The 14,624-nt window shown below is 35.9% G+C and overlaps 2 long non-coding RNA genes across 2 annotated transcripts in view; both read left to right on the top strand.

Annotated features, from left to right (window-relative positions):
- Positions 1 to 413: 413 nt before the first annotated feature.
- Positions 414 to 14,624, top strand: part of LOC309660146 — an 89,651-nt gene continuing 75,440 nt past the window's right edge. The window contains exon 1 of the long non-coding RNA XR_014263205.1: positions 414 to 485. This is a non-coding gene — a long non-coding RNA (uncharacterized lncRNA). The remainder of the gene's footprint in view (positions 486 to 14,624) is intronic.
- On the top strand, positions 11,168 to 13,069 carry LOC309660154. The gene is made up of 2 exons (XR_014263214.1): positions 11,168 to 12,513; positions 12,830 to 13,069. It is a non-coding gene; the product is annotated as an uncharacterized lncRNA (long non-coding RNA).

Raw genomic sequence — 14,624 nt, 5'->3', positions numbered from 1 at the left:
AAAAATACCTAGGGACAAATGACAATGAAACACGATGATCCAAAACCTATGGGATGCAGCAAAAGCAGTTCTAAGAGGGAAGTTTATAGCAATACAATCCTACCTCAAGAAACAAGAAAAATCTCAAATAAACAATGTAACCTTACACTTAAAGGAACTAGAGAAAGGAGAACAAATAAAACCGAAAGTTAGCAGAAGGAAAGAAATCATAAAGATCAGAGCAGAAGTAAATAGAAACAAAGAAAACAAAGAAAGCAAAGATCAATAAAACTAAAAGCTGGTTCTGGGATTCCCTGGTGGCGCAGTGGTTGAGAATCTGCCTGCCAATGCAGGGGACACAGGTTCGAGCCCTGGTCTGGGAACATCCCACATGCTGTGGAGCAACTAGGCCCATGAGCCACAACTACTGAGCCTGCACGTCTGGAGCCTGTGCTCCGCAACAAGAGAGGCCGCGATAGTGAGAGGCCCATGCACCGCAATGAAGAGTGGCCCCCGCTTGCCGCAACTACAGAAAGCCCTCGCACAGAAACGAAGACCCAACACAGCTAAAAATAAATAAATAAATAAATAAATAAATAAATTTATTTATTTATTAAAAAAAAACTAACTAAAAGCTGGTTCTTTGAGAAGATAAACAAAATTGATAAACTTTTAGCCAGACTCATCAAGAAAAAGAGGGAGAGGACTCACATCAATAAAATTAGAAATGAAAAAGGAGAAGTTAAAACGGACACTGCAGAAATACAAAGCATCATAATAGACTACTACAAGCAACTCTGTGCCAATAAAATGGACAACCTGGAAGAAATGGACAAATTCTTAGAAAGGTATAGACTTGCAAGACTGAACCAGGAGGAAATAGAAAATATGAACATACCAATCACAAGTAATGAAATTAAAACTGTGATTAAAAATCTTCCAACAAACAAAAGTCCAGGACCAGATGGCTTCACAGGTGAATTCTATCAAACATTTAGAGAAGAGCTAACACCCATCCTACTCAAACTATTCCAAAAAACTGCAGAGGAAGGAACATTCCCAAACTCATTCTACGAGGCCACCATCACCCTGATACCAAAACCAGACAAAGACACTACAGAAAAAAGATAATTACAGACCAATATCACTGACGAATATAGATGCAAAAATCCTCAACAAAATACTAGCAAACAGAATCCAACAACGCATTAAAAGGATCATACACCATGATCAAGTGGGACTTATCCCAGTGATGCAAGGATTATTCAATATATGCAAATCAAGCAATGTGATACACCATATTAACAAATTGAAGAAGAAAAACCATACGATCATCTCAATAGATGCAGAAAAAGCTTTTGACAAAATTCAACACCCATTCATGATAAAAATTCTCCAGAAAGTGGGCATAGAGGGAACCTACCTCAACATAATAAAGGCAATATATGACAAATCCACAGCAAACATCATTCTCAATGGTGAAAAACTGAAAGCATTTCCTCTAAGATCAGGAACAAGGCAAGGATGTCCACTCTCACCACTATTACTCAACATAGTTTTGGAAGTCCTAGCCACGGCAATCAGAGAAGAAAAAGAAAAAAAAGGAACCCAAATTGGAAAAGAAGAAGTAAAACTGTCACTGTTTGCAGATGACATGATACTATACATAGATAATCCTAAAGATGCCACCAGAAAACTACTAGAGCTAATCAATGAATTTGGTGAAGTCACAGGATACAAAATTAATGCACAGAAATCTCTTGCATTCCTATGTACTAACAACGAAAGATCAGAAAGAGAAATTAAGGAAACTATCCCATTCACCATTGCAACAAGAAGAATAAAATACCTAGGAATAAACCTACCTAGGGAGACAAAAGACCTGTACTCAGAAAACTATATGACACTGATGAAAAAAATCAAAGATGACACAAACAGATGGAGAGATATACCATGTTCTTGGATTGGAAGAATCAATATTGTGGAAATGACTATACTACCCAAAGCCATCTACAGATTCAATGCAATCCCTATCAAATTACCAGTGGCATATTTTACAGAACTAGGACAAAAAAATCTTAAAATTTGTATGGAGACACAAAAGATTCCAAATAGCCAAAGCAATCTTGAGGGAAAAAAACAGGCCTGGAGGAACCAGACTCCCTGACCTTAGACTATAGTACAAAGCTATGGTAATCAAGACAATATGGTACTGGCACAAAAACAGAAATATAGATGAATGGAACAGGATAGAAAGCCCAGAGATAAACCCACGCACTTCTGGTCAACTAATCTATGACAGAGGAGGCAAGGATATACAATGGAGAAAAGACAGTCTCTTCAATAAGTGGTGCTGGGAAAACTGGACAGTTACATGTAAAAGAATGAAACTAGAACACTCCCTAACATCATACACAAAAATAAACTCAAAATGGATTAAACACCTAAATGTAAGACCAGACACTATGAAACTCTTGGAGGAAAACATAGGAAGAACACTCTTTGACATAAATCACAGCAAGATCTTTTTTGACCCACCTTCTAGAGTAATGGAAATAAAAACAAAAATAAACAAAATGGGACCATATTAAACTTAAAGGCTTTTGCACAGCAAAGGAAACTATAAACAAGATGAAAAGACAACCCTCAGAACGGGAGAAAATATTTGCAAACGAATCAACGGACAAAGGATTAATCTCCAAAATATATAAACAGCTCATGCAGCTCAATATTAAGAAAACAAACAATCCAATCCAAAAATGGGCAGAAGACCTAAATAGACATTTCTCCAAAGAAGACATACAGATGGCCAAGAGGCGCATGAAAAGCTGCTCAACATCACTAATTATTAGAGAAATGCAAATCAAAACTGCACTGAGGTATCACCTCACACCAGTTAGAATGGGCATCATCAGAAAATCTACAAACAACAAATGCTGGAGAGGGTGTGGAGAAAAGGGAACCCTCTTGCACTGTTGGTGGGAATGTAAATTGATACAGCCACTATGGAGAAGAGTATGGAGGTTCCTTAAAAAACTAAAAATAGAACTACCATATGACCCAGCAATCCCATTACTGGGCATATACCCTGAGAAAACCAAAATTCAGAAAGACACATACACCCCAATGTTCATTGCAGCACTATTTACAATACCCAGGTCAAGGAAGCAACCTAAATGCCCATCGATACACGAATGGATAAAGAAGATGTGGTAATATATACAATGGAATATTACCCAGCCATAAAAAGGAACGAAATTGGGTCATTTATAGAGATGTGGATGGACCTAGAGACTGTCACACGGAGTGAAGTAAGTCAGAAAGAGAAAAACAAATATTGTATATTAATGCATATATGTGGAATCTAGAAAAATGGTACAGATGAACCGGTTTGCAAGACAGAAATAGAGACACAGATGTAGAGAACAAACGTATGGACACCAAAGGGGGAAAGCAGGGGTGGGGGGGTGGGGGGCTGGTGGTGTGATGAATTGGGAGATTGGAATTGACATGTATACACTAATATGTATAAAATAGCTAATAAGAACCTGCTGTATATAAAAAAAAAAGAATTCAGATGAAACTAGTATGTGCATGCAAAAGTATGTTAAGGAACAAAAGCAATTCCATAAATATTTTGTGGAAAGGCAGTATCCATGGAGTAAGTCTAAAGTTTTCAAAGTGCTTCTTAGAAAGAGTCAAATAATAATAAAGATTTTTAAATGTTGAAAAAAGATAAATAAAATAAAATAAAATATCATAAACTGAATAAAATATCATTCTGATGCTAGTCTAGAATCAGTTTCCATTCCTGATAACAACTTTCAGAGGACTACAATTCCCAGCATCCTTTGGGGCTTTGTCATTTCAAATTCCTTTGTAAGAACTATAATTCAGATATTTTAAGTATCAGACAATACTACAAATCAGCCATTCCATTTTAAGTTTAATGTGGCCTTCAGTTTTAGATCCAAGGTTTAAGGGCAAATTAAAGTAGTAAGTTCATGCATAATATTAAAAATAAAAAAAAAAATAAGTGAGAGCAAAATAATTCCTTTGCTTCTGAAAATGTTCAGAAAGCATCTTCTTCAAGCAAGGCACAGAGATTCTGTTTGTGAGGTGGCGTCAATGAAATTGCATAATTACTATTGCCCAAAGCTTTAAGTCCAGAAGGTGCAGAGAAGACATGACTTGAATCCAGTTGCTACTGGAGTGGAAGGGCAACATTACTACCAGCGGTAGCCTATTTTGACTAAAGTTGGCAAAAAATATCTTCCCCTTTTGCTAACCTATTTGATATTGTCAGTGTGTGGTACACTGACCACACATAGGAGCAATCTGGCAGTCAACAGAGCTAGGAAATGATTATTTCTGCACTATAATGCCAACGTCAAACATTTGAGAAATAATATTTTAAGCAATAAGATCAAAGTGATGATTCAATTTATTTTGTGGAAAAATTTTCAGATGTATCCTTGTCTCAAGAATTTCATTCTGTGATGGTGACCCCAGCTTTGGTTTTGACTTCATCTGAATATTGAGTTCAAAACTTGGCCCTTTGGTATTGAGCCAATGTGTTATTTGTTACATTTCTATTGTGAATAGATACGAAAGAATAATCAGAATACAAGGACTATCTAGCATCTACCACCTGATTTAAGAAAAAGAACAATACACTATTATTGTTCAGTGCCTTTCTTCATCCCGTCCTTCTTCCCCAGAGGTATCCACTCTTCTGATTTTTGCATTTATCAGTTCCTTACTTTTCTATAGTTCTATGATATATGTTTACATCTTTGAACAATATATTTTTAGTTTTGCACATTTTTATTTTGTATAAGTAGAATCATATTTTTCTTTTTCTGTAACCAAATTTTTTAACATTATGTTTGATATTAATCCATGCTGTAACATTCATTTTCATGGCACTATAGTATTTCAGTGGATAAACATTCCACACTTTCTCTCTTCATTCTACTCTTTATGGACTTGTGTTTTTTTGATTTTAAAATATTTTACTCTCAAACACAGTATTTCTATGAACATTCTTATGTCATGTGTCCAAATGTACAAATGCAAGAAATTTTCTAATGTGTGTGTGGCACACAGGTAATGATGGCATTACTTGTGGCACACAGGTAATGATGGAGTATGAGGTTGGAAGTCAAGTTTCATTTTCCTCATATGCATATCAAACTGTGTCAACCATTCTTTCCCCACTCCTATTAGTGCCACATCTATAATATACCAAATGTCATTTATGAATGAAAAAAAAAAGTTTAATGTGGTCTTGACCAATCAAAATAAATGATGAATTAAATCCCAAACATCAATCAATACTGTTAATGTTTATCAGTTATTTAAAATATCATCATAAAATAGCATAATAAAATTAAATAGTACTACCAGTTTGACACACTTTTTAGATCAGTTTTGCTCATCTGTATTTACTTTTGTTGCTTATGTGTATTCACCTCTCCATGTTAGTTAATTAATACATATAACATATACATATACATGTTCTCAGAATTTGCTGCTCAAAACGTATAAAATTCATTTTCTTTTGACTGTTAGTATATTTATTACAAAATTTGTTAATGCTCTTAATACTTCTGGCAATGTGTTAATTACTGACAAAAATAAAGTTGTGTTTATATAGTCATTATATCTACCAAACACTTGGAAAATCTTGTCCTTTAAGAAAAATAACAGTATGAATTAAACAGCCACTTACCCATTAAAGATGGTAGCTGACAATTGTAAAACCATCATTCTGCTTCTTGTCTCTCTACATTTTCTACTTGGCACTAAATTCTAAATTTAATAACATATTTCTATTCTCTCTCTCTCTCTCTCTTTCTCTCTTTCTCTCTCTCAAATGCCAACAAATATTTTCCCCCAATATCTGGGCAACTAAAATTCTACCCTACCCTCCAGAGTCCTCATCCTAAGGAGTCACTGGCTAGCAGACAAGCAGCATGTGTCCCTACGGGCATATGACTCAAACCAAGAAACAGAAAAATCTTGCTGAAGGGACTTTCTAGTCACAAAATGACACCTTCATAGATCTCTGAGAGCTCCTGGTAGTTATTCGGTTTGTCGTCAGTTTTTAGTCACTGAAATACTGCCACCTTCAGGAAGAAATGCGGGAATCTGCAATTGCATTCTCATCGGGTTCCCTTTAAATCCAAACTTTACACTTCCCTTTCTTTAAACACAGCTGTAAATTATCCTGTTATTTTTCCCATATATCTAAATATTAGTAATCTATTTCTGTATACCTTTTTAACTTATTAGTTTTTTTCCAAACAACTAAACATTACAGTAAAAAGCTGCCCATAAATAATAAATGGAAGAGAATTAACAATTATCCATCAAATAAAAATTACTTTAATAAAACCAAGGCTTTGCAGATATTAAATTATGAAGCATGAAGAACAGGCTCTAAAATATTTTCTGTGCTCAAATAATAAAATATATATAAAAACATCTAGGTACATGGTTTTAAAAAATAATTCCAGAACAATTTGTACATATTACAAAAAATATTTCCTTAAATGTATATATTGAGGCTTCTAAACTAGAAGGTTTTTTTTTCCCCTTTACATTTTAGTTCCTCCTTCATTTATGGGTTAACATAAAAATTATAAGCAGTTCTGTACCAACTTTTCTCTCTCTCTCTCCCTCTATTTCTCTCTCTCTGCTCTTTTTTCTTTTATAAATTCAGCTCTCTTTTTCATAATCTATTCTTGATCTAATTTTTATTACTATTATTATTAAAATTACTTTTCTTTGTGCTTATACTTTTCCCTATCGTTTTTCCCATCTTCCTCCTCTCTTCATTGGTTTACTTTTGCCTCACTTAGAAAGTCCATTGTAAGTTGCCAATTACTTTTATGTACTATTAGCAATACCTACAGTGCCCTCTTTCAGTTTTCTCTTTATTCAAAATCCATTCCCTATTATCAGACAATGCCATCAAGTACTTTTCCAAAACAAAGTTTTTTTTTAAGTATAATTACCGTGAAATGTCACAAAATATGAATTACATAGACCAACTGGAAAGGACACATACACAAAACCTCCTGTTATTTTTATCTTCTAAAGTAATTTGACAATTACAAAGATGTCATTTCCCCAGATTAATTTAAAATTGTATAAATTAAAATCTCAGTGAAAAGAAGGATAGATGAATGGAGCAGAAACAGATAGTAGGACAGATGAGAATTTAGCATATGTTATTATTTTATGTGGGGAAAATTGCTTATTTAATAAATGATGATAGAACAATTGGTTAACTATTTGAAAAAACAATAAAATTATATCTCTTACCTCATAATACACAAAAATAAAGCCCAAATAGAGTGAACTATTTTTTTAAATAAAGGTGTATTTAAAAAAATAAGTGAATATTTATTGAATTGTAATGTAGATAAAGAAGACACAATAAAGAAAAAAGATTGATGTGTGGGTTAACAAAAATGTAAAGTATCTCTGTTAAAAGCATCATAAATATAATTAAAAGGCAAATAGCAAACTTGGAAAAATAATTTTCAACATTAATGGCAGGTAAAGGTTTAATATCTTTATATCTAAAGATACCTTACAAATAAGATAAATATCTATATAGCAAAAAATGAGCAAAGGTCATGAATAGACAAGTCAAAAGAAATATTCATGTTCAACATACAATATGAAATGTTTAATCTCATTAGGAATCAAAAACAGATTGAAAGAGCAAGTTTTTGCCTCTAAAATCAATGAATATTTTAAAAATTGTAATACCTGGTTTCATAAAGGGTGTTGCAAAAAGGGTACTATCATATGTAACCTTTTTTGAATAACAGTTTGCCAATATATATCCAAAGTCTTAATGTGCTTATTCTTTGACCCAGCAATTCCTTAGGCCATGGTCCTGTATGTCCAAAAAGAATAATCAAGATACAAAAGAAATTTATATATAAGAATAATCATGGTGGGGACTGGTAAAATAAATAATTAATACTATACAGTTACTTATTCAGTTTCAAAAATAATTACATTGGAAAATGCTCAAGTATTTATAAAAAGATTAAAGAGAGTTATTAAGCTATATTACAGAATAATCAGAATGTATACTTATATACAGAGAGAGAAGAGACTGACAACATATTGTTAATTGATTTTTTTTTTGAGTGGTAATACTATGGTTAATTTCTTTTCTTTTTTAAAATACCTGATTGTAGGACTTCCCTGGTGGCGCAGTGGCTAAGAATCCGCCTGCCAATGCAGGGGACACAGGTTCGAGCCCTGGTCTGGGAAGATCCTACATGCCGCAGAGCAACTAAGCCCGTGCACCACAACTACTGAGCCTACGCTCTAGAGCCCGCGAGCCACAACTACTGAAGCCCGCGCACTTAGAGCCCGTGCTCTGCAACAAGAGAAGCCACCACAATGAAAAGCCCGCCTGCCGCAACGAAGAGCAGCCCCCCGCTCACCACAACTAGAGAAAGCCCATGCACAGCAATGAAGACCCAACGCAGCCAAAAATAAAAATAAATAAAATAAATAAGTTTTTAAAAAATAATAAATAAATAAAATACCTGATTGTATTTTCAAATTTTCTATAACAATATGACATTTTAAAAAGAGTTGTTTTTAAACCATTAAAAACCCTTATTTCAATTCCATGTTTAAATCACGTATACTAATGGGAAAGCAGAAACATCATATGCAACATACATCTCAAAAAAAATGATTCCTTAATTGAAGATGATTCAAAGGAATGGAAAGATATCCCATGCCCTTGGATTGGAAGAATTAATATTGTTAAAATGGCCATACCACCCAAAGCAATCTACAGACTTAATGTGATCTCTATCAAATTACCCATGACATTTTTCACAGAACTAGAAAAATTAATCCTAAAATTTATATGGGACCATAAAAGACCCAGAATTGCCAAAGCAATCCTGAGGAAAAAGAACAAAGCTGGAGGCATAACCCTCCCAGGCTTCAGACAATACTACAAAGCTACAGTCATCAAAACAGCATGGTACTGGCACAAAAACAGACATATGGATCAATGGAACAGAATAGAGAGCCCAGAAATAAACCCACACACCTATGGTCAATTAATCTTCAACAAAGGAGGCAAGAATATACAATAGGGAAAAGACAGTCTGTTCAGCAAGTGATACTGGGAAAGTTGGACAGCCACATGTAAATCAATGAAGTTAGGACACTTCCTCACACCATACACAAAAATAAATTCAAAATGGCTTAAAGCCTTAAATATAAGACATGACACCATAAAACTCCTAGAAGATAACACAGGCAAACTTTCTCTGATATAAATCATACCAATGTTTTCTTAGGTTAGTCTCCCAAGGCAAAAGAAATAAAAGCAAAAATAAACAAATGGGACCTAATCAAACTTTTAAGCTTTTGCACAGCAAAGGAAACCATCAACAAAATGAAAGGACAACCTATGGACTGGGAGAAAATATTCGCAAATGATGGGACCGACAAGGGCTTAGTTTCCAAAATATACAAACAGCTCATACAACTCAATAACAAAAAAGCAAACAACTCAATAGAAAAATGGGCAGAAGACCTAAATGGACATTTCTCCAAAGAAGACATACAGATGGCCAACAGGCACATGAAAAGATGCTCATCAGCGCTAATTATTAGTGAAATGCAAATGCAAAACATTTGCAGCATATCTCAACTTAGTTGATAAATTTTCATTGGAAATACTTGACTGGTGTTTAGATTTCATAAATTTACTGTTGAAAGAGTTGGTTAACATTCATAAATTTTTCCAAACATAATTAAATTTTCCTATAACTGAATTGAGAATCTGTTTTCAAATTTGAATTTAAGTGAATTAGAATTAAATAAAATTAACAATCAAGTTCCTCAGTTGCACTACCCACATTTCATGTGTGGCTAGAGGCTGCTTTTTTGGACCTCTCTCCTGGAAGGGATTAATAGTGAGCGTTGACAGTGGATATGCTACTTTATGGGGAACTTTGTGTGAATATGCCTACTACTCAGCAAGTTCAAATCTAAATCTTAATCATGTTAAAAGAAATGTAAACTGTGGATCCTTACCTACTTTCTTGGCCTCTTTTTAATACCACTGAATCACACACTTGATGAGTTATTCTCAGCAAATTTAACTACAGAAAGAGAAGTAATATGAAAATGAGGTATTGGTTCCAGCAATAAATCCCCTGCACAATTTCACTTCCCTTTGTTGGATTAGGGATGATTCTGCCACTGTACAATTTCTAATAGTAAAGACGGAGGGTGTGAAGAGTTTGAAATACAGGAATTGTGCTATTTACAGTAGATGGATTTGTGATTGCCCAGGCAACAGAACTTCCTTACATATTTAAGAAGTCTTGCAATGACCCAAAGGAATAGAACTAATGAACTGTCCAAAGCTCAGCTGTGCTTTTCAGCTTGTTCATACAAATTGCACAAGCCCTTTACTGTTGGAAGCAATCCTTGCAATATTTTGAATGCATCACAAACTGGACTTGAATTCTTACACACTGGTTATGATAAGTCATGTCCTAAGTACTAGCAATGGAATAGCTAAAATACAACACATACATGAACATGGCTGCCAATTGATGCTAACTGTTCGGAAAAATGATAACATATCATGACAAATGCTTCTTTCCTTTCTCTGAATAAATGTATTCCCCCAAACCATCATCCTCACTGAGTAACATAAGTAAAAAGCAAAATCAACTAGAATGTGGTATGTGATAACATAAGAGTGTACATGAACCACTAATTCCAATGTGTCAATCAAACATCAACAAACTTTAATTGTACTGAGTGCCAGGCACTTCAACAGACATCAAGATACAACTACATAGGGCTTCCCTGGTGGCACAGTGGTTGAGAGTCTGCCTGCCAATGCAGGGGACACGGGTTCGAGCCCTGGTCTGGGAAGATCCCACATGCCGCGGAACAACTGGGCCCATGAGCCACAACTACTGAGCCTGCGCGTCTGGAGCCTGTGCTCCCCAACAAGAGAGGCCGCGATAGTGAGAGGCCCGCGCACCGCGATGAAGAGTGGCCCCCGCTTGCCACAACTAGAGAAAGCCCTCGCACAGAAACGAAGACCCAACACAGCCATAAATAAATAAATTAATTAATTAAATTAAGGAAAAAAAAAAAAAAGATACAACTACATAAATGATACAGTTCCTAATCAGGGAGATTAGGTTTACAGACAACAGAAGATCACTAATAAAATAAGGCAGCATACAGTAAAACTGCAAGTGAGTGATCCAAATAAAAACTGATCTAGGACTAGAGAAGTGGTTCTCAAAGTGGGGTCCACAGAACCCTGGAGGTCCCCAAGACTCTTTCAGGGGTTCTGTGAGGTTACAGCTAGTTTCATGATAATATGAAGACGTTATTTACCTTTTTCACAGGGTAAAAGCAAGGCAGTGGCATCAAGCTGTAGTGATAGTCACTATATTCTTCACCACCACACACGTGTATTAAAATAAAATAAAAAAAGGGAAGAGGAGAAGAAGGAGGAGAAGAAAGTCATTTTCACTTACAAATGTCTCTGAGAAAGCAGTGAAATTATTAATTTTATTAAATCCTGACCCTTCAGGGCATGTCTTTTTAATCTGTGGCACAAAATGGGTGGGATACATAAAGTGCTTCTGCTACAGATAGAAGTCCAATGGTTGTCTTGAGGAAAAGCACTGGTGCAATTGAGTTTCAAGCTGAACTAGCCACTTTTCTCACGGAGTAGCATTTTTATTTGAAAGAACAACTGACAAAGTATGGTTTTTCAGACTTGAGTATTTGACAGATATTTTCTCAGAAATAAACAAAGTGAGTGTTCTTCAAGGAAAACAACCAACAGTATTTCTTGCCAATGTTAAAATTTGAACTTTCAAACAAAAATTAGAATTTTGGAAAACTTGTATCCTAATATGTAAAATGCTTCCTGATGCAAACAGTGATAAAATTAAGGAAGATGATATTTTTGATATTGTATGATGAAATGAGTCAACATTTGGAAGATCTGCATAACTCAGTGAACCAAAGTCTCCAAATGATCAGTGTATAATATTACAAATCATGCATGAGTAAAAAGTCCATCCAGGGGCTTCCCTGGTGGCGCAGTGGTTGAGAATCTGCCTGCCAATGCAGGGGACACGGGTTCGAGCCCTGGTCTGGGAGGATCCCACATGCCGCGGAGCGACTAGGCCCGTAAGCCACAATTACTGAGCCTGCGCGTCTGGAGCCTGTGCTCCGCAACAAGAGAGGCCGCGACAGTGAGAGGCCCGCACACCGCGATGAAGAGTGGCCCCCACTTGCTGCAACCAGAGAAAGCCCTCGCACAGAAACGAAGACCCAACACAGCCATAAATAAATAAATTAATTAATTTAAAAAAAAAGGTACAAACGACTGTGTATAAAATATATGTCACAAGGATATAGTATACAGCACAGGGAATATAGCCAATATTTAAAAAAAAAAAAAAAGTCCATCCAATAGACCAGTAGGTTTTTTTTTTTTTTAATTAATTAATTTATTTATTTATTTATTTTTAGCTGTTGGGTCTTCGTTTCTGTGCGAGGGCTTTCTCTAGTTGTGGCAAGCGGGGACCACTCCTCATCGCGGTGCGCGGGCCTCTACACCATCGCGGCCTCTCTTGCTGCGGAGCACAGGCGCCAGACGCGCAGGCTCAGTAATTGCGGCTCACGGGCCTAGCCGCTCCGCGGCATGTGGGATCTTCCCAGACCAGGGCTCGAACCCGTGTCCCCTGCATTGGCAGGCAGACTCTCAACCACTGCGCCACCAGGGAAGCCCGACCAGTAGGTTTTAATGGCACAGAGTATGAAAAGTTTATTGATATGGATTTTTATTCCACATTGCAACTAACTTTTTAAAAATTACCACTTGAAGAATTTTAGAGTGGTATTAAAGACTATCAATAATTATCTGAAAAGCTATTTAAATACATTTCCCTTTTCCAACTACATATCTCTTGGAAGCCAGATTTTCTTCATATACTTCAAACTATACACTGTATCACAATAGATGGACTGCAGAAGCAAATGTGAGAATCCAGCTGCTTGGATTCAGCTAACTATGAAATCCAGGTAGATATTAAAGAGCTTTATAAAATGTGAAACAAGGACTTCCCTGGTGGCGCAGTGGTTAAGAATCTGCCTGCCAGAACACTCTATGACATACATCACAGCAAGATTCTTTTTGACCCAGCTCCCAGAGAAATGGAAATAAGAACACAAATAAACAAATGGGACCTAATGAAACTTAAAAGCTTTTGCACAGCAAAGGAAACCATAAACAAGACCAAAAGACAACCATCAGAATGGGAGAAAATATTTGCAAATGAAGCAACTGACAAAGGATTAATCTCCAAGATTTACAAGCAGCTCATGCAGCTCAATAACAAAAAAACGAACAACCCAATCCAAAAATGGGCCGAAGACCTAAATAGACATTTCTCCAAAGAAGATATACAGATGGCCTACAGACACATGAAAGAATGCTCAACATCATTAATCATTAGAGAAATGCAAATCAAAACTACAATGAGATATCATCTCACACCGGTCAGAATGGCCATCATCAAAAAATCTAGAAACAATAAATGCTGGAGAGGGTGTGGAGGAAAGGGAACACTCTTGCACTGTTGGTGGGAATGTAAATTGATACAGCCACTATGGAGAACAGTATGGAGGTTCCTTAAAAAACTACAAATAGAACTACCATACGACCCAGCAATCCCACTACTGGGCATATACCCTGAGAAAACCATAGGTCAAAAAGAGTCATGTACCAAAATGTTCATTGCAGCTCTATTTACAATAGCCAGGACATGGAAGCAATCTAAATGTCCATCGACAGATGAATGGATAAAGAAGATGTGGCACATATATACAATGGAATATTACTCAGCCATAAAAAGAAATGAAATGGAGGTATTTGTAATGAGGTGGATGGAGTTAGAGTCTGTCATACAGAGTGAAGTAAGTCAGAAAGAGAAAAACAAATACAGTATGCTAACACATATATACGGAATCTAAGGGGAAAAAAAAAAAAAAAAAAGGCCATGAAGAACCTAGTGGCAAGACGGGAATAAAGACACAGACCTACTAGAGAATGGACTTGAGGATATGGGGAGGGGGTGGGGTGAGATGTGACAGGGTAAGAGAGTGTCATGGACATATATACACTACCAAATGTAAAATAGATAACTAGTGGGAAGCAGCCGCATAGCACAGGGAGATCAGCTCGGTGCTTTGTGACCACCTAGAGGGATGGGATGGGGAGGGTGGGAGGGAGGGAGATGCAAGAGGGAAGAGAAATGGGAACATACTGTATATGTATAACTGATTCACTTTGTTATAAAGCAGAAGCTAACACACCATTGTAAGGCAATTATACTTCAATAAAGATGTTAAAAAAAAAACAAAAAAACAATAATGTACACTTAAAATTTTGTTGAGAGGGTAGATCTAATATTAAGTGTTCTTACCACAGTAAAATAAAATTTTAGAAAAGAATCCAAAAATTTGAAGGAAAAAAAAGAAACTATGTCAGATGTATGTATACCTTCAATAGATATTTATGTAGCTCCTTCTTT

This window comes from Balaenoptera physalus, assembly GCF_965194825.1.
Source record: "Balaenoptera physalus genome assembly, chromosome: 4".
Taxonomy (NCBI): Eukaryota; Metazoa; Chordata; class Mammalia; order Artiodactyla; family Balaenopteridae; genus Balaenoptera; species Balaenoptera physalus.
The sequence above is the reverse complement of the archived record's forward strand: the minus strand, read 5'-3'. Positions and strand labels throughout refer to the sequence as shown.